The 25,253-nt window shown below is 39.4% G+C and overlaps 1 protein-coding gene across 1 annotated transcript in view; it reads right to left on the bottom strand.

Moving 5' to 3' along the window:
* USP33 (ubiquitin specific peptidase 33) overlaps nucleotides 1-22,596 on the bottom strand; it is a 59,455-nt gene extending 36,859 nt beyond the window's left edge. Inside the window, exon 1 of the mRNA XM_005896800.3 lies at nucleotides 22,357-22,596. The gene's annotated coding sequence lies outside the window, so the exon portion shown is untranslated. The remainder of the gene's footprint in view (nucleotides 1-22,356) is intronic.
* Between the last annotated feature and the right edge of the window lie 2,657 nt (nucleotides 22,597-25,253).

The following is a 25,253-nucleotide window of genomic DNA, read 5'->3' as shown; positions in this document are numbered from 1 at the left end:
CCTCCCAGCATCAGTCTTTTCCAATGAGTCAACTCTTCGCATGAGGTGGCCAAAGTACTGGAGTTTCAGCTTTAGCATCATTCCTTCCAAAGAATACCCAGGACTGATCTCCTTTAGAATGGTTTCTCAAGAGGCAGGTCAGGTGGTCTGGTATTCCCATTTCTTTCAGAATTTTCCACAGTTTATTGTGATCCACATAGTCAAAGGCTTTGGCATAATCAATAAAGCAGAAATAGATGTTTCTCTGGAACTCTCTTGCTTTTTTGATGATCCAGCGGATGTTGGCAATTTGATCTCTGGTTCCTCTGCCTTTTCTAAAACCAGCTTGAACATCTGGAAGTTCACGGTTCATGTATTGCTGAAGCCTGGCTTGGAGAATTTTGAACATTTCTTTACTAGCATGTGAGATGAGTGCAATTGTGTGGTAGTTTGAGCATTCTTTGGCATTGCCTTTCTTTGGGATTGGAATGAAAACTAACCTTTTCCAGTCCTGTGGCCACTGCTGAGTTTTCCAAATTTGCTGGCATATGGAGTGCAGCACTTTCACAGCATCATCTTCCAGGATTTGAAATAGCTCAACTGGAATTCCATCACCTCCACTAGCTTTGTTGGTAGTGATGCTTTCTAAGGCCCGCTTGACTTCACATTCCAGGATGTCTGGCTCTAGGTTAGTGATCACACCATCGTGATTATCTTGGCCATGAAGATCTTTTTTGTACAGTTCTTCTGTGTATTCCTGCCACCTCTTCTTAATATCTTCTGCTTCTTTTAGGTCCATACCATTTCTGTCCTTTATCAAGCCCATCTTTGCATGAAATGTTCCCTTGGTATTTCTAGTTTTCTTGAAGAGATCTCTAGTCTTTCCCATTCTGTTGTTTTCCTCTATTTCTTTGCATTGATCTCTGAGGAAGGCTTTCTTATCTCTTCTTGCTATTCTTTGGAACTCTGCATTCAGATGCTTATATGTTTCCTTTTCTCCTTTGCTTTTCGCTTCTCTTCTTTTCACAGCTATTTGTAAGGCCTCCCCAGACAGCCATTTCGCCTTTTTGCATTTCTTTTCCATGGGGATGGTCTTGATCCCTGTCTCCTGTACAATGTCATGAACCTCCGTCCATAGTTCATCAGGCACTCTATCTATCAGATCTAGTCCCTTAAATCTACTAATGTGTTAATATCAGCACATTTATAATTGTGTACATTTATTTTAAAACACAAATGTGCTGAAATATTAACACATTAGTAAATATATTCTATCAAACCAAATCATTTTAATAAATCAAATATTACACTACAACCTACAAAATACAACAGGAATCACTGTGAAGTTAATGTTGATTAAGTCATGATTTCTAAATATCACATTACTACATAATATCATATAAGCCATGCTCCTTGCTTTCATAGCATGAAATAATTGCTGGGACTTGCCTGGCAGTCAGGTGGATAGAACTCCAAGCTCCTAAGGCAGGGAGTATGGTTCTGGATCCCTGGTTGGGGATCTAAGATCTCACCTGATATATGGTACAGCCAAAAAACCCCAAAACTAAATTAAAATAATTGCTAATATTTTCCATTTTTAATTTACATATAGGGGAGGGTTTCACACCCACCTCTCACTTCCTTGTGAGGGTGAATAATCTTTTCCCTCTTAGCCAATTACTCCCATTTCCAACCGTAATGGGGTAACAAGCACCAGATTTGTCCTCTAGTTCCAGAAAAACATTTATTTCTGCTTTATTGACTATGCCAACGCCTTTGACTGTGTGGATCACAATAAACTGTGGAAAATTCTGAAACAGATGGGAATACCAGACCACCTGACCTGCCTCTTGAGACACCTGTATGCAGGTCAGGAAGCAACAGTTAGAACTGGACATGGAACAACAGACTGTTTCCAAATAGGAAACGGACTATGTCAAGGCTGTATGTTGTTACCCTGCTTATTTAACTTATATGCAGAGTTCATCATGAGAAATGCTGGGCTGGAGGAAGCACAAGCTGGAATCAAGATTGCTGGAAGAAATATCAATAACCTGAGATATGCAGATGACACCACTTTATGACAGAAAGTGAAGAAGAACTAAAGAGCCCCTTGATGAAAGTGAAAGAGGAGAGTGAAAAAGTTGGCTTAAAGCTCAATATTCAGAAAACTAAGACCATGGCTTCCAGTCCCATCACTTCATGGCAAATAGATGGGGAAACAGTGCCTGACTTTATTTTGGGGGGCTCCAAAATCACTGCAGATGGTGACTGCAGCCATGAAATTAAAAGACACTTACTCCTTGGAAGGAAAGTTATGACCAACCTAGACAGCATATTAAAAAGCAAAGACATTACTTTGTCAACAAAGGTCCATCTAGTCAAGGCTATGGTTTTTCCAGTAGTCATGTATGGATGTGAGAGTTGGACTATAAAGAAAACTGAGCTCTGAAGAACTGATGCTTTTGAACTGTGGTGCTGGAGAAGACTCTTGAGAGTCCCTTGGACTGCAAGGAGATCCAACCAGTCCATCCTAAAGGAGATCAGTCCTGTGTGTTCATTGGTAGGACTGATGTTGAAGCTGAAACTCCAATACCTGGCCACCTGATGTGAAGAGCTGATTCATCTGAAAAGACCCCGATGCTGCGAAAGATTGAGGGCAGGAAGAGAAGGGGACAACAAAGGATAAGATGGTTGTATGGCATTACTGACTCAATGGACATGGGTTTGGGTAAACTCCAGGAGTTGGTGATGGACAGGGAGGCCTGGTGTGCTGTGGTTCATGGGGTCACAAAGAGTCGGACACGACTGAGCAACTGAACTGAACTGAAGTAAGAAATGAATTTTAAAAATACATAAAATAATGGTTTTTCAGACACAGATACTGGACAACAGACATTGCAGGACACTGATCCATCCATAAGAAGATAAAAACAAGGTGACTGCCCCAATTCACTGCCTGCAGGGAACTTCTAGTCTATAGTACAAGCAGAAGAAAACCCGAACAGACTTTGGTGATCTTTCTGAGCTGAAGAGACAAAGTTGGAAATTCAGGGAGGCCAAGGTGAGTAATTAGAGAAAGAACTGGAAACCTACTCCAGTATTTTCGCCTGGAGAATCCCAAGGACAGAGAAGCCTGGCGGGCTAAAGTCCATGGGGTCGCAAAGAGTCGGACGCAACTGAACAACTAACACATATATACGTAAGGTGAGTAATGGGCTTCTCGGGTGGCTCTTTTGTAAAGAATCTGCCTGCCATATTTATAATAGAATGTGAAAGCAACCTAGGTGTCCATCAACAGATGAATGGATAAAGAAGCCGTGGTACATATACACAAAGGGATATTACTCAGCCATAAAAAGGAATGCCCTTCAGTCAGTTCTAATGAGGTGGATGAACACAGAATCTATTATACAGGATTAAGTAAGTCAGAAAGAGAAAGATAAATATCATATTCTAACACATATATACACAGAATCTAGGAAAATGGTTCTGAAGAATTTACTTACAAGGCAACAATGGAGAAACAGACACAGAATAGACTTATGGACAGGGGGAGAGGGGAGGAGAGGGTGAGTGTATGGAAAGAGTAATTACCATATGTAAAATAGATAGCCAACAGGAATTTGCCATATGGCTAAGAAACTCAAACAGGGGCTCTGTATGAACCTAGAGTGGTGGGATGGGGAGGGAGATGGGAGGGAAGTTCAAAAGGGAGGGGATAAATATATATACACCTATGGCTGATTCAAGTTGAGGTTTGACAGAAAACAACAAAATTCTCTAAAGCAAATATCCTTCAATTAAAAAAAAAAAAAAAAAAAGAATCTACCTGCCAATGCAGGAGCCTCAGGAGATCTGGGTTCAATCCATGGGTCAGGAAGAGCCTTTGGAGGAGGGAATGGCAACCCACTCCAAAATTCTTGCTGGCATAATCCCATGGACAGAGGAGCCTGGCAGGTTACAGTCCATGGGATCACAAACAGACATGACTAAAGTGACTGAGCATGCACGCAAGGTGAGTAAGAGAAAGTAAAGAACCGAAAAGAAAGTCAGTCAACTCTGGAGATTCCTAAAGGGTGACCGTTGTGCTTTCATCCAGGTACTGATGAGCACGTGCCTGTGACTAAATTACCCCAAGCAGTGAAAAGAACTACAGGAAAAGGGTAGGTAGAACAATTCTCAAAGCCACCACAGGTCTGTCTGTGTTTCCATAGCCAGAGTTGAAAGATTTCACAATACAGAGGGGATAAAATAAGAGTACTCACAAGGGCACTGCCTTTGTACAAGGGATAAATCATCCCTAGAGAAAAGACTACTTTGGTTCTGCCTTCAAAAAGCTCAAAAGCAAGCATTACCGGGTCAAACTGCTCCAAAAGAATTAACTGTGTCCCAGAACAAAGATGATGTTCTAACAAGGTAAAAATCAAAATGTCTGGCATCCAAGAAAACTATTAAAATACAGAAAGAAGGAAAATCTGACCCTCAGTGGGGAGGGAAAAAAAAGAGATCTAGAAATAAGACAGACAGAATCAAGGATACAAATGATAAGAGACACGAGAGACTGGAAGGGAGGGGAGACAAGACCAAAATCAAGTTTCTAAATGTTAAAAAACCAAAAAATAAAAAACCAATGTGAAAAAATACGATGGATGAGATTAAGAGCAGATAAGACAAGGCAAAAAAATAATGAACTTGAAGACACAGTAAAAGAAACTATCCAAATTGAAATATAAAGATTGAGAAAATTAAACAAGAGCATCACTCAGGTGGGAAAGACCAAATTTGATGAAAACCAAAAACCTCCAAATTGAAGCAACACAAAACATAAGAACAAAGAATACCATGGCATATCAAAAACAAGTAACAGAAAGGACATCTTAAAAGCAGCCCCAAAAGATCCATAATGTAAACTAGAAACAAATAAGCCAGAAGGCAGAGAAGCAACATCTTTAGAGTTTACTGAAAGAACACCATCAACTAAGAATTCCACACATAGGAAAACATCTTTCGAAAACAAAGGCAAAATAAAGACATCTTTAGTCATACAAAAGCTGAAGGAATTTATCACCAGCAGACTTGCACTATAAAATCTGTATGTATGTTTCAATATAGTTCCATATACATCATATACAAATATAGATAGAGACACATAATATCAATAATATTGGTAATGTTTTATTTTCTTCAATAATATTAAAAAGAAACTCTTAAGTCAAAATTTTCATGGATATTTGTGAAATGCATTCACACATGGATACATGCACTCAATCAATCTTCTAATAATAGGCATTTCCTTTGTTTCCATATTCTGTCATTTAAAAATCCATGTAAATGCAATGGGTGTACCATTATATTTGTATTTGTTTTACACGGGCCAGTTTATAAGAATAGAGTTTGCAAGATTACTTTCCAAAAATGTGATAACAACTCATATTTCTACTCATAAGGGAATACTATTTTCTGCACAGCAACACCATTTTCTCTGCTAGCAACAGATATTAGTTTTTGTGTTTTTTTTTAACTTTTGTCATTTGATGGGTGTGTTGTCATATTTCACTAGTATTTCATTTGCATTGCCCAGTCAGTGGAGCATGAGATTCTTTAATTTGCATTACCTTGACAACCTGTGAGACGAAACTGAGTGTCTTTTCATGAATTTTATAGCCTTCTAGATTTATTAATTTTCTTTAACTGTTCTTTAAATCTTTTGCCCTTTTTACAGTTGGGCTGATAACCTCTTCTTGTAAAAGGAATCCTGTCTTCCATACTGCAACCATTTTTTTCAAACTTACTATTTATCTATTATTGTTCAGCTGCTAAGTTGTGGCCAACTCTTTGCGACCCCACGCATTGCAGCACTCCAGGCTCCCCTGTCCTTCACATTCTCCCAGAGCTTGCTCAAACTCATGTCCTTGGTGTCAGTAATGCCATCCAACCATCTCAGCCTCTGTCATTCCCTTCTCTTATTTGCCTATTAAGTTTATGAAAAACACATAAGTTTATTATCCTAATCATTTTTAAATGTACAGTTCAGCAGCATTAAGTATATTCACACTGTTGGGTAATCAATCTCCAGAAATCATTTCATAATGCAAAGTGAAACTCTACAGCATTACACAGCAGCTCTCCACTCCTCCTCCCACCAACCACTGGCAACCACCATTTTACTTTCTGTCTCTACAATTTTGATGAGTCAGGGTATTTCACAAGTGGAATACAGTATTTTCTTTGTGTCTTGCTTATTTTACTTAGCATAATGTCCTCAAAATTTATAGATTTTATAACATGGGAAGGAACTTCCTTCCTTTCCCAGGTTGATTAATATTCAATTGTGGTGGTATCTCACTGTGATTCTTTTTAAAAATTTAATATATATATATATATTTCATTCATTTACTTGGCTGTGCTGGGTCTTAGTTATGGTACATGAGATCTTTTTAATTCTCATGTGTCATGTGAGATCTAGTTCCTTGACCAGGAAATGAACCTGGCCCCCTGCATTGGGAGTTCAAGAGTCTTAGCCACTAGACCACAAAAGAAGTCCCCCCACTGTGGTTTTGATTTGCATTTCCATAATTAGTAATGTTGAGCATCTTTTCAGGTGCTTGTTAGCCATTTATTTATATATCTTCTTTGGAGAAATGTCTATTCAAGTACCTGAGTCATTTTTTTAATCTAATTGTTTGCTTTTTTGTTGTTGAACTGTAGGAATCTTTTATATACTCTGGATATTTAACTCCTTATTGGATATATGATTTGCAAATATTTTTACCCATTCCATAGGTGGCCTTTTCATTCTCTTGCCTGTGTCCTTTGATGCACAATAATTTCTAATTTGATACAGTTCAATTTATCTATTAACTTTTGTGACCTGTGCTTTTACTGTCATATCCAAGAAATCACTGACAAATCCAATGTCACAAAGTTTCCCCTCTATGCTTTCTTCTAAGTGTTTTAGTTCTTATGTTTATGCCTTTGATCCACTGAAGTTAATTTTTCTATGTTTGGGTAAGGTAAAGATTCAATGTTGTATTTCTGCTTCTGAATATAAAGTTTGCCCAATACCCTTTCTTGAAAAGACTGTTTCAAGAAACCATTTTCCCCACTGAATGGTCTTGGCACTCATCAAAAACATCTGACCAGGGATACTTTACTAAGATAGTGAAACAGGATCTTGAGTTCACCTGCGCATGAAAATCACAACCATTTACAGAGCAACTACAGATGAGAATGACCTGAAGGCAAGCAGAAAAGATTTTTCAGTACTAAAGACATGAAGAAGGAACCGTGAAATGGATAGAAGGAGCAGAGGTGCAATATAGTCAAGATCCACACACCTGGGCAGGCAACCCACAAAAAGGAGAATAATCACAACTGCTGAGTTTCTCCCTAAGGAGTAAAGGATCTAAGCTCCACACTGGGCTCTCCAGGCCAAGGGTTCTGCAAAGGGAAAACGTGCCCCAGAACATCTAGTAGCCCTGAAGGCTAACTATGGCTTGAGTACAGAAGAGATGGAGGTCCATAGGAAACAAACCTCTTCTCTTTTCTAAAAAAAAAAAAATATATATATATATATATATGTATGTATGTATGTATGTATGTATGTATTTTATTTGGCTGCACTGGGTCTTAGTTGCAGCATGTGGGATCTAGTTCCCTGCCCAGGGATCGAATCCAGGCCTCCTGCATTAGGAGCATGGACTCTTAGCCACTGGACCACCAGGGAAGCCCCAAAACTCCACTCTTGACTGCCAACCTTTACAAGAGGCAGAACCTGACAGCCAAAAATGTTAATGTAACAGCCAAAATATGGAAGCAACCTTAAAGTCCATAAACAGAACAGATAAAGAATATGTGAGACACACACACACACACACACACACACACACTTGAATACTACTCAGCCATAAAAGAATGAAATCTTGCATTTGTGACTACATGGATGGACCTAGAGGGTATTATGCCAAGTAAGGTAAATCAGAATGATAAAGACAAATACATGTCTGTGTAATCTAAAAACCAAAACAGAAACAGATTCAAAAAAATAGAGAACAGACAGCTGCCAGAGGGGAAGGAGTAGGGGTTGACAAGGGAAAAAAAAAGTTAACTATGTGAAGTAACAAATGCTAATAGCTTGATTGTGGTAATTACAATGTATATTTATATGAAACCACCACATTATACACCTTAAAAATATAAATTTTTGTCAATTATACCTTAATAAAGATGAATTTTTTTTTTAATTGATCACATCTGTGTGCATTATTTCTGGGCTCTATGCTATTCCATTAGTCTATGCTTATCTTACAATCAAAACTATTATTAACTTTCTTGGTATGCTTTATCATTAAAAGTATTAATTTTTAATAAAATCAGACACATCTCTTATTTTATAACAGCTTCTGAGTTTCTAATCTTAAGGTTTCCTTCACCATAATTTATAGAGCTAAAACTACAGAATAGCCTTAAATTTTTTTTAAACAAGGCTTTAATCTATCAGGAGGTTATCTTAAGACAGGAACCCAGATTTATTTTCTTCCAGATGGGCAGACATTTGTATCAGTGCCATTTACTACATAATCTAAATCACTGCAGATGGTGACTGCAGCCATGAAATTAAAAGACACTTGCTCCTTGGAAGGAAAGTTATCACCAACCTAGATACCACATTAAAAAGCAGAGACATTACTTTGCCAACAAAGGTCTGTCTAATCAAGGCTATGATTTTTCCAGTGGTCATGTATGGATGTGAGAGTTGGACTATAAAGAAAGCTGAGCGCCGAAGAACTGATGCTTTTGTACTGTGGTGTGGAGAAGACTTTTGAGAGTCCTTTGGACTGCAAGGAGATCCAATCCATCCTAAAGATCAGTCCTGAGCATTCATTGGAAGGACTGATGCTGAAACTCTAATACTTCTGGCCACCTGATACAAAGAGCTGACTCATTTGAAAAGACCTGATGCTGGGAAAGATTGAAGGCGGGAGGAGGAGACAACAGAAAATGAGATGGCTGGATGAGATGGTTGGACAGAGTATGATATGAGATGGATCACCGACTCAATGGACATGAGTTTGAGTAAACTCCAGGAGTTGGTGATGGACAGTAAGGCCTGGCATGCTGCAGTCCATGGGGTCTTGAAGAGTCAGACATGACTTAGCAAATGAACTGAACTGAATCCATTTCCTACTGAATTATAACATTATCTTTACCCTTTATTAAATCTGCACATATTTCTATACATATTTTCTAACTGATCTGTCTATGCCCATACTATATTAATCTGATTTAGAGACTACAATATTCTATACAGAATAGTTGACATACTTCCTTCACTGTTCCATTTCAGCTTCCTTGGCTACTCTCTAAACACACTAGAAAATCTGGTAACTTTACCTCTTATGTTCCAATATTAATATCAGTTACTTAATTTTACTGTTTTAATGCATCTGTTAGAATCTCTAAATGCAATTTGAATATAAAGGTGATATGACCATCTATGTCAGGGTCCTTATATATATTAATGTTTTGCCATTTAGGGTCTTTTTTATAATTTCTATTCTTAATTTGCTTACATTTAAAAAATTTGAAATGGTCTATTTAAAAACTGCAGTTTAGTTGATTTGCAGTATCGTATTAGTTAGAAATGGTCTTAATGAACTCTATGAAATGCCTTTTCAGCAGCTACTGATGGCTTACTATATTCTTTGTTTCATTTGTTGATCAGTTCAGTTCAGTTCAGTTCAGTCGCTCAGTCGTGTCCGACTCTTTGCAACCCCATGAATCGCAGCACGCCAGGCCTCCGTGTCCATCACCAACTCCCAGGGTTCACTCAGACTCACATCCATCGAGTCGGTGATGCCATCCAGCCATCTCATCCTCTGTCGTCCCCTTCTCCTCTTGTCCCCAATCCCTCCCAGCATCAGAGTCTTTTCCAATGAGTCAACTCTTCGCATGAGGTGGCCAAAGTACTGGAGTTTCAGCTTTAGCATCATTCCTTCCAAAGATACTATCTATTATATTAACAAATTTAATACTAATGATCTTTGCATTGATGCAATATATCCTATTGAGTCAAAATGTATAATTAGTCAGTTACTTCATACCTAAATTCTATCAGCTAATATTTTATTTAGAAATTTTGCATTTCTAGAAACAAGACTGATCTTTTTTGGTAGTTTTTTTTTTTTTTTTTTTCTGGCCAAGATGCAGGACCTGTGCGATCTTAGTTCCCAAACAGGAATTGAACCCGTGCACCCTGTAGTGGAAGGGCAGAATCCTAATCACTGGACTGCCAGGGAAGTAGTATTTTTATTCCGGATAAAAGTATGTGTGCTTCACAGAATGCACTGAGTAGTCTTGCATCCTCAGTAACACAGAATAGAGTTTTTTAAAAACTTACGATATGTTGTTTATAAATTAAATGAAAGTCAGCTGTGAAACCATCTGCTATGCTGCTTTGTTCAAGGATCAGCTTTCAATTGCCTTTTCAATCCCTGATGGAGAACTGGTCAATTCAAGTTTTCCACTTCTTAGATCAATCCTACTAATTTATATTTTGCTATAAAATTATCCACTTATCTCAATTTCCAACTTTGACATCATGGCATAACACGTAATATTCTGAAGGTTTGAATGCTGCTGCTAAGTCACTTCAGTTGTGTCCGACTCTGTGTGACCCCATAAACAGCAGCCCACCAGGCTCCCCCGTCCCTGGGACTTTCCAGGCAAGAACACTGGAGTGGGTTGCCATTTCCTTCTCCAATGCATGAAAGTGAAAAGTGAAAGTGAAGTCACTTAGTCGTGTCCGACTCTTAGCGACCCCATGGACTGCAGCCCACCAGGCTCCTCCGTCCATGGGATTTTCCAGGCAAGAGTACTGGAGTGGGGTGCCATTGCCTTCTCTGGAAGGTTTGAATATGACTCCATTAATCCCTCCTATATCTGGGTATCTATGATGTTTCCTTTCTCATTCTTAATATTGCATATTTTTACTCCGATTTTTTTCCCCTTATATGAGGTCTATCTATTAATAATTCATCGGTCCTTGTAAAGAACCAGCTCTGGGTTTTATCCTTCCCACTGTTTTTGTTTTGCTATTTCCAATTCCATTAATTACAGTTTTTATCTTTAATCCCCATGTCCTAATTGGTTTCTGTTTTATTTTCTTAATCCCTAAATATGGGTACTGAATTCCCTTAGCTTTATTTACTTAATAATAAAAGTATTTAAACTATAGAGTTGCCTCTAAATACCAATGTTTGCCAATAAGATAGAAATATTCTCCTCATTCCTTTCTAGATAGTATGTAATCTCACTTTTTTCTTTAAATCTCACTTTTGATGGTAAAATGTTTTAAGTCCATCAATACAAGAATGATTACACACACGACTGAATATTATACAACACTTTAACTTGTTATTATTCATCATGAACTGGATGAATAATTTATCAACATGCACAGATCTAAAGGAGCTTCCCTGGTGGCTCAGACAGTAAAAGCGTCTGCTTGCAATGCAGGAGATCCAGGTTTGATCCCTGGATTAGGAAGATCCCCTGGAGAAGGAAAAGGCAACCCACTCCAGCACTCTTGCCTGGAAAATTCCATGGATGGAGGAACTTCAAAGGCTACAGTCCATGGGGCTACAGTCCTCAAAGAGTCGGACACGACTGAGCGATTTCACTTTCACTTTTCATAGATCTAAAGGACATAAGGTTGAATGGAAAAAAAGGAAGATGTACAATGTTACATTCTCTATGATACTACTGAAGTAAAAAATTTTAAACAGGAGAGAGAGATAAATTAGGAGTTTGGGATTAGCAGATACAAAGTACTATATGTAAAATAGATAAGCAAGATCCTACTGTATAGTACAGAGAACTATATTATCTTGTAATAAACTATCAAGGAAAACAAGATGAAAATGAATGTATATGTACAACAGAATCACTTTGCTGTACACCAGAAACAAATACAAGATTGTAAATCAACTATACTTCAATTAAAAAAAAGAGAAAAAGAAAAGTTCAACCAAAAACAAAACAAAACAAAACATGTATAACAATAGTTCATTGTATCTATCTGTATGTACACATCTGAATGTTGCCTCAGAGCAAAGAAGAAAAGGGGACTAGGGAAAGATTAGTTCTCTCTGTTCTGCAATTAATGTTCTGGTATTTAAACAACTTAATGAGAATTAATACATGTAAAAAAAAAAAAAGCTAACCATTTGTATCATGGCTATTTAGTATTCTCTATAATTAAAGACAACATTATCAAAATAGAAGACCCTTAATATTCTAGTTATTTAACTTTACTTAGTTAATTCACTATGGTAACAAATCATTCTTTTTTCCTTCTGTTGATAAAGAACATTGAGAGTAGAGCATTCAGGTTAAGGAGGGTAAGACAACAGGAGTCATCAGCTACTTCAGTTTCCTCTAAAAGTGTACACCAAAAGAAAGAAGGCATGCATGCTTTCATTCTGGTCTGAAAGTTTGTTCAAGGGAGACAGGAACTAGACATCAGAAAAGACAAGCAACATGAAAGCAGTAAAAACAATAACTACATGAAAAAGCTATTTGTTCAGTCTACAGATGTAGAACCCACAAAACTCTAAGACTCCTTTAGAAGCTTGTGGATCAAAGGTTGGGATCACTACAGAGCAAAAAAAAAGAAAAATCAAACCGGGTGGAAATTAAAACTTTCCATAATTTGACCTCAATGTGGCATCTTTATCAGGCAACTTTTCCCTCTTTCTACCATATCTAGACAATCTGAAATCTCCTCAGTCATAAAGATGGTAACAGCAAAAACTGAAAAATCTTCTAGACTGAAATGACAGCATTCATTCTGTATGATGTACAGTTTTGGCAGGGACTCAACTGCTCATTCACAGATTTAAAACTGCTTCTGAAGATACTACTTTTAAGGCAGTGGGGGATATTTTAGCAGTACAATCTCCACGTTTCAGGCCCCAAATTCTAACCTGGTCATCCTACTAACAGAACAGTAGATATTCAAATTTTAATATTGGAAAAGCATAGGGACCAGTGTTATCAATATTTGTTATACATCAGACATATTAATAGTTGATAACCTAAGGAAAATCTTTTAATATTGAAAAACTGCCCGTAATCCCTCATCTTGCCTATTCCAAGATCATGGCATCTGGTCCCATCACTTCATTGCAAATAGATGGGGAAAAAGTGGCAAATTTTATTTTGGGGCTCCAGAATCACTGCAGACAGTGACCGCAGACACAAAATTAAAAGACACATACTCCTTGGAAGAAAAGGTATGACAAATGTAGGGTGTGCACTTAATCACTCAGTTGTGTCCAGCTCTTTGTGACCTCATGGACTATAGCCCACCAGGCTCCTCTGTCCATGGGGATTTTCCAGGCAAGAATACTAGAGTGGGCTGCCATGCTCTCCTCCAGGGAATCTTTCCAACCCAGGGACTGAACCCAGGTCTCCCGCATTGCAGGTGAATTCTATACCATCTGAGCCACCAGGGAAGCCATGACAAATCTAGACAGCACTTTAAAGAGCAGGGAAATCCTTTTGCTGACTAAGATCCATATAGTCAAAGCTATTGTTTTTCTAGTAGCCATGTAAGTGTAAGAGTTGGGCCATAAAGAAGGCTGGGCACCAAAGAATTGATGCTTTCAAACTGTAATGTTGGAGAATACTCTTGAGAGTCCTTTGGACAGCAAGGAGATCAATACAGTCAATCCTAAAGGAATCAACCCTGAATATTCATTGGAAAAACTGATACTGAAGCTGAGGCTCTAACACTTTGGCCACCTGATACAAAGAGCCAACTCTGGAAAAGACTCCAAGGCTGGGAAAGATTGAGGGCAGGAGGAGAAGGGGTGACAGAGGATGAGATGGTTGGATGGCATCACCAACTCAATGGATACAAGTTTGAGCAAACTAGCGGAGATTGTGAAGGACAGGGAAGCCTGGTGTGCTGTCGTCCATGGGGTTACAAAGAACTGGACACAACTTAGCTATTGAATATCAAGCCTATTCTAAAACATACAGCTATTTATAAAGAATCAGAGTCAAGAAACTGTGAGAAAAAAATTTATGTCAGGAGAACTAGTTGCTAATTTATTAGCTACACAGAAGATTAATATGAATCCAGAATAAAGTCTGTAACAGCAGATGGCAGACCTCTTCAATATTTTTAACAAAAATATGGATAAAGACACAGAAGGCAGACTAGTGAAATCTAATTATAAAACTAATTTTACCAAAAAAAGTTTATTTAGGAAAGTGAGCTAAAATTAACAAGGATGGATATAATATTCTATATTGGGATTCAGAGAGTCTACTGTCTAAAGTAAGGCCAGAAAAGAGTTTCAAGTATTTAGATTCTAGATGCTACAGAAGATGAATGAAACAACAGTACAGTTCTTGCTCAATTTATCAACAGAACAACAGGTTTCAGAACAAAAAGAGTAGCCAGTTTTATTGTACTCATAAACTAAGTAGATTATATCTCCAATGTATTATTTATGAAGAATACTAAAAGCTACAGAATACAAATGCCTTCCACAGTCTTAAATAATATGAAAATTGTATCATGATAAAACAACACTATGGCTAAAAGTAAAGTTGCCAAAGAAAGCCTAATTAAAGGCCTGGTTCTAATCCAAGCTCCACTATGTCCTAGGTTTGTGACAAGTGTTAAGTCACTTCTCTGTTCCTTAGTTCCCTTATCTATAAAACTGACATCATTACAAAAGTCTACCTTATGAAGTTGTGGGTATAACACATATGTTAACATGCTACTGCTAAGTCGCTTCAGTCGTGTCCAACTCTGTGCGACCCCAGAGACGGCAGCCCACCAGGCTCCCCCATCCCTGGGATTCTCCAGGCAAGAACACTGGAGTGGGTTGCCATTTCCTTCCCCAATGCATGAAAGTGAAAAGTGAAAGGGAAGTCACTCAGTCATGTCTGACTCTTCACGACCCCCAAGGACTGCAGCCTACCAGGCTTCTCTGTCCATGGGATTTGCCAGGCAAGAGTACTGGAATGGGGCGTCATTGCCTTATTGATATAAATTACTTGGAACAGAGTGACAGTAAGCACTCAATAAATGCTAGCTATTTATCAGGAAAAACCACAAGTATGAATAGTTAGACAGCAGAAAGCAAAAGCTGGAGGACTAAAGGGGAGTTCCTGGAGGTCCAGTGATTAGGATGCAGCACTTTTACTGCCTAAGCCTTGGTTCAAACCCTGGCTGGGGATCAAAGATCCTACAAGCCTCACCATATGCCACCACTCCCCAACCAAAAAAGTCCTGGAAAGTAGGATATTCCCCATCATTGTTACACATAGAGGCTTGAAGCCCAACTGTTAGGTGTTTCAAAGGACAGCATTTTGGCCCAAAATCAGTTCTAATATTCTCTGACTACAGAAAAATTGATTTGTCTGTCAGTTTCAGCCTACACAACTGTTCCATTACTACAACTAATCTGATTAGTTCAACTGTAATATTTTAAATATTAGGTTTAGAAATGATTTCAACTGCAATAAGCTAATTTTTCATATTTACAACAGAAGAAAACTGCTACCCAACAAAAGCAAGCCAAAAATATTGACAATGGAAGTATCAATGAAAAGAGTACAATAATAAGCAGAAAGATTTGGATTTCTTCTAAGTGTTTGTGGATACTTTTAATTTATAAAATCTGTTGTTAAGGACTTACTTTTAAGAACTGTTTCTTGTCCTTTAAACAAATATTCTAGCAAACACAAACTCTTTTAAAATCTTCGCACAGATCTCACAGTGTTATAACTCTTTCCTTAATCATTCTTAATTTTCCTTCAAACCGTGAAACACAAAAAGAAATTTAGTATTAATCTAATTTTCCTCTTCCTGGTGCAAGTGGTAAAGAATCCTCCTGCCAAAGCAGGAGATGCAAGAGACACCAGTTCGATCCCTGGGTCAGGAAGATCCTCTGGAGAAAGACATGGCAACCCAGTCCTATGGGTTCTTGCCTGGAAAATTCCACAGAGAGAGAAGCCGGGTAGGCTACAGTCCTTGGGGTCGCAAAGAGCTGGACATAACTAGCACACAAACACGCACACACACACATCTGTCCCTTTGATCCTTAACGGTCTAATTAATGACAGGCTTATTAAATCTACTAAGAGAACTGTATGATCCAACATCCGCTGGATTATTAAAAAAGCAAGAGAGTTCCAGAGAAACATCTATTTCTGATTTACTGACGCCTTTGACTGTGTGGATCACAATAAACTGTGGAAAATTCTGAAAGAGATGGGAATACCAGACCATCAGACCTGCTTCTTGAGAAACCTATATACAGGTCAGGAAGCAACAGTTAGAACTGGACATGGAACAACAAACTGGTTCCAAATAGGAAAAGGAGGATGTCCAGGCTGTATATTGTCACCCTGCTTATTCAACTTATATGCAGAGTTCATCGTGAGAAATGCTGGGTTGGAAGAAGCACAAGCTGGAATCAAGATTGCTGGGAGAAATATCAATAACCTGAGATATGCAGATGATACCACTTTATGACAGAAAGTGAAGAAGAACTAAAGAGCCCCTTGATGAAAGTGAAAGAGGAGAGTGAAAAAGTTGGCTTAAAGCCCAACATTCAGAAAACTAAGATCATGGCATCCGGTCCCATCACTTCATGGCAAATAGATGGGGAAACAGTGGAAACAGTGGCTGGCTTTGTTTTGGGGGGCTCCAAAATCACTGCAAATGATGACTGCAGCCATGAAATTAAAAGACACTTACTCCTCGGAAGGAAAGTTATGACCAACCTAGACAGCATATTAAAAAGCAGAGACATTACTTTGTCAACAAAGGTCCATCTAGTCAAGGCTATGGTTTTTCCAGTAGTCATGTATGGATGTGAGAGTTGGACTATAAAGAAAACTGAGCTCTGAAGAATTGATGCTTTTGAACTGTGGTGTTGGAGAAGACTCTTGAGAGTCCCTTGGACTGCAAGGAGATCCAACCAGTCCATCCTAAAGGAGATCAGTCCTGGGAACACCCAGGACTGATCTGTTCATTGTTCATTGGAAGGAATGATGTTGAAGCTGAAACTCCAATACTTTGGCCACCTGATACGAAGAGCTGACTCATTTGAAAAGACCTTGATGCTGGGAAAGATTGAGGGGAAGAGGACAAGGGGATGACAGAGGATGAGATGGTTGGATGGCATCACCAACTCAACAGACATGAGTTTGTGTAAACTTCGGGAGTTGGTGATGGACAGGCAGGCCTGGCGTGCTGTGGTTCATGGGGTCGCAAAGAGTCAGACACAACTGAGCGACTGAACTAACTAACTAACAGAACTATATAATCTCCTGATTTCTCCACTTGCAATTTCTGTTCTAGAACCTTATCTTACTTAACACTGCCACAGTAAATCACCCAAACTACATAGCTCTAATCTAGCAATCTAGCTTTAAACAAAATTCCTTAGTTCAGATGTATAAACATTAATCAGCATTTGCCATTAAGAAAAAAAAAAAAAAAAAACTGTCCAATAATGGCAAAGTATAGTCAACTGTAGCCTCATCTACTTGAAATAATTATGACAAACACTAGGGGGAGGAGGAAGAGAGAGGAAGAGAAATGGAGAACAAAAATGAATGAGTATAAGAGCTCTAGTCAAGGCTATGGTTTTTCCTGTGGTCATGTATGGATGTGAGAGTTGGACTGTGAAGAAACTGAGCACCGAAGAATTGATGCTTCTGAACTGTGGTGTTGGAGAAGACTCTTGAGAGTCCCTTGGACTGCAAGGAGATCCAACCGGACCATCCTAAGGGAGATCAGTCCTGGGTGTTCATTGGAAGGACTGATGCTGAAGCTGAAACTCCAATACTTTGGCCACCTCATGCAAAGAGTTGACTCATTAGAGTGGACCCTGATGCTGGGAGGGATTGGGGGCAGGAGGAGAAGGGGACGACAGAGGATGAGATAACTGGATGGCATCACCGACTCAATGGAGATGAGTCTGAGTGAACTCCAGGAGTTGGTGATGGACAGGGAGGCCTGGCGTGCTGTGATTCATGGGGTCACAAAGAGTCGGACACAACTGAGTGACTGAACTGAACTGAACTGAACAGAAGCAAAAACCAGCTGACGATAATTTTCACCTTATGTCACTTCTGAGCAAGATGGAAAGTTAATTAAATTAACAGACTATCAACATTATGGAATATTAACCGAATATAACATTAAAACTACTTTAGAACATGTAGAATCATAGAAAAACAAAGGCAACTGCCATATTCGAATGAGAACCATTCTAAGAATCTTGTCAACTTTTTGTCTTTATCAGAATACTGTTGATTATTAAAAAAAGAATCAAAATTTATTCATCTAAATAATGCCTCTGCTAAAAATAGCAATTCTTCCTTCAGGATTTTACAGGTAAAAACTGCAGGAAACTGTATTACTTCATGTCACATTTAGTCCCATATTTTCACCATATTGACATATTTCAGGAGTGCGCTAGAACCAGGAACTTAGAGGTTAATTTAACAAAGGCCTAATCAAGTATAGGTCAGGCACTATATATCTAGGGCGGGTGGTGGCCCTGTTCAATTCCCCACCCTACTTGCCCTTTTGAATGACTAGTCATCTACACTCGACTTTATCAACACTCTCCAACACCCTGTAATTCTTTTATGCTCCTGAAATAACTAATTTGACTGTCAGTGCCTGTCAATCCTCCTCAATCACAAGTTATCTAACTCTTAAACCTCAGTGCCTTTTTAGAGTACCTCTTCATGTTCTGTATTCTATCAGTTACCAAATTCTACCACTTCTCTGATCAATCACTTCTCAACTCACATTTCTTCTAGGTTTCCACCTAAATTGAGGCTTTCATTTCACATCTGGATTATTTAATGAGAATGCCTATTGACAGACACTGTTGACATCTGGCCCCCATTCCGTCAGCTCACCTTGAGCTGGCACAGAATATTCTGCTAGCTTCCCAACGTCAATTCAACACTTCTCTGCTTCTAAGTTCTCCAGCCAGACAGGATCTTGCCCAGCCCTAGCTAAACAACAGAAGGACAATCTCAATCAGTGAGGCTTGGGAATAGGTAGAAAAACTCCCCAGCTACCTCTCAGTTGCTATGACAATTCTGAGGCAGTTCTACAAAAATTTCCACAGGATTAAACCCCCAGTTGCCCATCACTGGCTTTTTCCCCGTTCCTGACTATTTACCCTTGTGCTTCCTGGCATCTCACCTGCATTCACGTTATATCCAGGTCTGCTTTCAAGATAGCACTTCAGAGGAACTGTAAGAGTTACAAAAGCGACACTATCAAGATCTTGCTTAGCCTAAAGCTGCCCAAGTGTTCTCTTGGTCTCAATCCTTTCCCAAATCACAGCTCATTCTGCATTCATGTGGACCACATACTGTGCGTGTGTGTTGAGTCGCTTCAGTCGTGTCCGACTCTTTGTGACCCTATGGACTGTAGCTCACCAGGTTCCTCTGTCCATGGGATTTTCCAGGCAAGGATACTGCAGCTGGTTGCCGTGCCCTCCTCCAGGGATCGAACCTTAGCTTAAGTCTCCTGCATTGGCAGGGCTTTTTATTTTACCACTAAGCACCACCTGGGAAGCCTGAAACACACACCTCTTCTAACAAAACATCTTCAATGAAGGCTTTCGAAATTTGTCTTTTTCATCTCTTTTTCATCTACTACTAGCTTATACAAACCATAACTTATTATCAGCCAAATTGCTCTACTGATCCTTTCTCAAATATAAGTTGTACCTTCCCAGGAACATGATAATCTGTTCATTAGAAATGTCCTCCTGTTGAAAATTCTGCAAAGCTCACACATGTCAAATATCATCTCCATCAAGATTCAATCACAAGTAATGTCTTCCTCACCTAAATTCCTGATTATAATACCATAGCATGATAATACGATACCATAAATACCTGATTATAATACCACAATATCGTATAATACCACAATATCTTCCTCACCTAAATTCCTGATTATAATACCATAGCATGATAATACGATACCATAAATATCTGATTATAATACCACAATATCGTATACAATCTTACCATAGTTGTATAAAAAATTACCCAAGCCTGACTACAAACCTGACTCTAAGGGCTGAAACCGTGTTTCACTCTTTTTATTTTCCAGAGGGCTTTCCCTGATAGACCCACAGAACCTGACCTACTTGGCATTCTAAAGTAACTTTTGAAAAGAACAGTTATTTTGACATATGCATTGTCTGTTAAGTATTACTTCTCCTGATACACACATGCTCACACACGCACACTATATTGTACAAAATTCATGCTTTTTATAGACAAACCAACTGTACTCATCTCATTCTCTTTGCAACTACTTATCAAAATGCTCCTGAAATTGCATGCAGACTTAAAAAGAAAAGTTTAAAAACTACACGAAGGACTTCGCTGTAGTCCAGTGGTTACGACTCCGAGTTCCTAACGCAGGGGGCCTGAGTCTGATCCCTGGCCAGGTAACTAGATGCCACATGCCACAACTAAGACCCAGAGCAACCAAATAAAAAAAAAAAAAGTCAAACAAAAAATCTACACTAAAAAAAGCTGCTATTTATTCCTTTACTTTTTAGAAATGACTACTTCTCACATTTCTCACCAAAAATCTTTCACCATTTATGCTCTTCATTTCCTTTAAGAGTCCACAGTTTGTCACATGTTACAGTTCACTGTGCTCCAAAATCTAGCTGAATTCCAACTTATATCAAAGGTTATTTCAGCAAGATTATTTCAGGCTTTAGAGAAACTCTAATCCGTCCATAATCTCAAAATGTCTCTGTTGTGGAAAAAGCCTTTACTTCCTGGAATTCCTAACTCAGAACAGGCATGAGGATCAAATAAGATTGTATATTTGAAAAGTCACTGAAGATTATAACAGCAGTACATAAACGTTAAAATTATCTCCACAACGCTGCATTTCAAACGATTAAAATAACTTATCTACTACAATCTAATGCCATTAAATGCATTTATGTTTTTGGTTACAAATAGGTTATAAAGAATCACAAAAGATAGAAAAGTGAAAGCTGGCTCTAAACCAGATCAAAAATAAGAAGCAATCTTAAGCAGACTATCTCTCTTGCATATGGCAAGAGGTCAAATAATTTATTTCTGGAATATTTCTTGTACCGTCCATTTTTTTCAATCCTGCCAAAGTAAAGTAATATAAAGCCCCAGGTGTAGTACAATTTATTCCTAATACTTTTTCTTAAGATTAGCATTGTCTTTCAATAAGATTCCCATTTTCCCCCATGTTTATATTAACAGCATGAATTCACTAACAATATTCATATTATGTTCAGACCAAATAGCTTATTTGCTTTGGTCAGACCTTTCCAGACGATACATTTGCTTCAACCAGAAACGAACTAGGACAGCCTCATTTTATTTTGAAAGAGATTTTCCTTAAAAGAAAAATAATCTGATCAAACTAAAAAATTCTACAATTCTATACATCTATTAAGCAAGAGTCTAGGGATCCTTGTGGTAAAATTCAGCGTCAGTTTAGAGCCTACGCGCCTGCCGGTGTTGTCACCACTGTCCCAATTTTCCTGGCCTTATATTGATTATATGAAAACGTAACCCCTAAAAATACTTGAGTGTAAAGCACCAGAGTCATCCAACAATTATTCAAAAGAAGAGCATTTCATAGTAGGTAAATATGTAAGAGTAAAGGTCTGGGAAACCACACATTATGGAAACTGACTCAAACAAAAGCTGCGGATGCACAGACAGCAAGGGCTACCGTAACCTCTCAAAACAGTCGGGATTAAATATGCATCGAAGAAAAATGCCAGGGACGACGACACCTAGGTTTTCCCGCTGACAACAAAGAATAACGGGGCCCCTACAGCTACACGAATGGGTCCGATCACCCCAACTGCGCCGCAAAGCGAAACCAGAACCCCGGAGCCAGCGCGCTGCGGGGCTTCCAGTCTTCCGCGCCCACCGTGCAGGGCTGGCAAGCTGGAACGCGGACCGAGGAAGGAGCGGAGACCTTCTTAGGGATTCGTCTCACCAACACTCCTGCCTTCCAGGGAAGCGCCCCCTGGGAACCCTTCCTCAAACCTACGACTGACTCGCGTCCTCCGCCGACCCCTACCGGGGCGGCCACCAATCATCAGCGCAAAGCACTGGAGGGGCCTAGGCCTTCTACCCACACGCGCGCTCACCACCATCCGGAATCAAGAAAAAGAGGCCGCTACAGCAGCCACAGCTCCGGTGCGCGGCAGCGAGAACACAGATCGGCCCCTGGCTGCAGGCGGGCGCCCTTCGGCCCTGCGCCCCTCCCAGCAGCGTCGCGCTCACCTCCAAGGCCTTCCCCACGGGCCCCGCCAGCGCGGCCAACGGTGGCCTGTGGCCGCACCTTCACCAACTCCTCTTTTCTTCTCCTGCCCTAGGAGACGGGAGGCTTCGCGTCCTGGGCGCCGGAAAACAGCTCCGCAGCTTAGCCCGCGAGCTCCCCGCCTCCCGCACCCGCCACTTCCCGCAGCAGCTACCGCTCCTTCCGGTGTCTCTACCGTCGCCGCAGGCGTCTGGGGAGTTGCGGGAGGGCGGGGAGGGCGGGGAGGGCGGGGAGGGCGGGGCTACGAGGAGAGCCCGCCCCGCCTCTGGGGCGTGGCCGCGGCGGCCGGGTCCAGGTGCGGAGACCCAGGCTGCTATCCCCGCTGAGACTCCCTAAGGATCTAGCGGCTTGGCGGGGAGCGTGTACCTGTAGAGCAGTTTTAGATTTGGGACACTTTTCGTTTCTACACGAGTTCTCGCCCTCTTGTACAGTCACACTGTTAAGTCACCATTAACAGGTCTGTCTCGATGCATTACAGAATTTGCGTTTAGGCTGCCCACTAAAGGGGCAAAGAAATATCAGTTTACTTAATTCAACACTTTTTTCTTCCTCTCTTTCTTCTCCCAACATCTTAGGACCTAGACTCTGTGATAGTCATTGTGTTTCTTTTTCCACATCTACAAAGTAGAAATTCATCTCTCCCATTTTCCCTTAGGCCAAAAATCAAGATCAGATCAAATATTTATTGAAACCTTAGTATCTGCTTAGTGGCTAGAGCATCTAAAGAGATCTGCCTTCTATTAATAATTTATGGACCTGTTAAAATCCATTCAATTGATTAATATGCAAACAATAAAACAGTTAGTATTAATTGTTCCAATTGTCAATTTCAAGGTGTCTGTTTATCTCTAACTTTTTGGTCTCCAAAATGGGAGCTTGTACTCAAGTGTTATGTAAGATGATCAATCTCTGTCAGAAACAAATAGAGAACATAGGAGCTTCTAATTCTATTCATATGGTAAAAATGAAAGAAATTAATTTTTGCCATCATCTTATGTAGGGATTGACACCAAGTCCTCAGTTTGCACCACAATCTATCCTGGGTTACCTGACGGTCAGCATATTTCAAAATATTGCAGTTTACATGCTGGAAGATGTCAGAAATGTGTTTAATTTTTATTTCATGAAACTATCTTTTCCCTGATACCTTGTAGCAAAGTACTGTCTGACAAAAGGGGAGTTTTATAGGTTTATTTTAAAAAAGACAAGTGTTTTACATTTTAAAATTTTATGAACCTTTCTGGTGATAAGTGGCTGTTGCAACAAAACAACTTTTTAATGTATACATTTCCCTATGGCCCTAGAGTAAAAGCTGTATTTCAAAAATGAGTGAGAACTGCTTTTTGAAAGAAACTTGTGCAATGAAGAGAGCATTTTGAAAAAGGTTTGAAACTGTTTCCATTATTAAGTAATACTGCTGGCAAAAACTGTCACCTATTAAAAAGTCATCTCTGCATCAAAAGACACTATAAAGAGATGAAAAATTTAAGTCAGCAAATAGGCAAAAATATTTGAAATATGTATCAATGTAACCAATAAAGGGCTCATATATAAATGTGTATATACATATATATATTTCCATGAATCATTAAGACACTAAATAGACAAAAGACAAAAGTAATTGCTCCAAAAATTCCTGCGTTGAAAATGTATCAGTTATGTTATGTTATTGCAGAGTTCGAGCAAATTTAGCTCAGACCAAAAGTCTTCCCACCAACCTGCTTAATAACCAACATCCTCTTTTCCTCTTTGACTTATCTGTCCTAAAGGAATTCTAGGACAAAGGGAAAACAGATGATGTGACTTTTCAAGGCAGGTGTGACTCATTGCCTAGATAACAACAGGCAACTGCCTTTCATTTGGACACCGAGTCAAGTCCTTGCTATGGATCAGTCCTTAAAAATGAAGCAAATTCACACTGACAATGCAGTAGCTTTCCCACTTTTAACTTTCGTGGATTCCCACCCTTCCTGCCAACCCCTGGTTTACATTTATCCTTTTATCCCTATATATCTAGAATCCTTAATTCCTTACTTTTCTTCAAACAATACCTCAACAATAGGCTATAAGAAAGGATGATGTCACTGGGAAATCTATCAACTCCCTCTCAGACAGGAGAGATTATACATTCCATAGAGTGGACACCCAGCTGAATCACATTAATTTTGGCACAGAACTCTGGAAGTGCCACTTGTGTCCAGCCTGATGTGAACTGTACACCCTGAAGTCATGCATCAGGCCAGATAGTGAAGGTTCTCCAAATGGGGATGAGGGGTGGGGCAGAGGGCAGGGAATAAACATCAAAACAAATACCTTCTCATTTTTGCAACTAAGGGCAAGTAAAATAGCAAAGCACAAAACATACATTTCATTGCTCTTTAAAAGCCTTTACAAATGCTGTTCCCTCAGATACACTTGTATCAGATATAATTTGACCAGATACTCCAAACTCCAATCCCTCATTTACCTGACTCCTACCTAGATATTCTCTGTTTAAAGTAGCACTCTTGAGAACTTCCCAGGTGGTCCAAGCAGTTAAGAATCTGCCTTGCAATGCAGGGGCTCAGGTTTGATCCTTGGTCAGGGAACTAAGGTCCCACATGCCACAGAGCTACTAAACCGATGCATCACAACTGGAGAGTCCCTCGGCCCCAGTGAAAGATCCCATGTGCAATTTAGGACCTGACACAGCTGAATAAATAAACAAACATTAAAGAAAAACAAAGTGGCATTCCTAAAATAAAGTAGCACTCTTCACTCCATTATTTCTCATTTTAGTATCCCATTGTTTCCTTCAGAGAATTTATTATGAATTTGAATTATTTCAAGATTTTTGTGTGCATTTAATTCTTTGCCTATT

The sequence above is a fragment of the Bos mutus genome, chromosome 3 (genome assembly GCF_027580195.1).
Source record: "Bos mutus isolate GX-2022 chromosome 3, NWIPB_WYAK_1.1, whole genome shotgun sequence".
NCBI classification, from domain to species: Eukaryota; Metazoa; Chordata; class Mammalia; order Artiodactyla; family Bovidae; genus Bos; species Bos mutus.
Note: the sequence above shows the minus strand (reverse complement) of the source record. Positions and strands in the feature narration are given on the sequence as shown.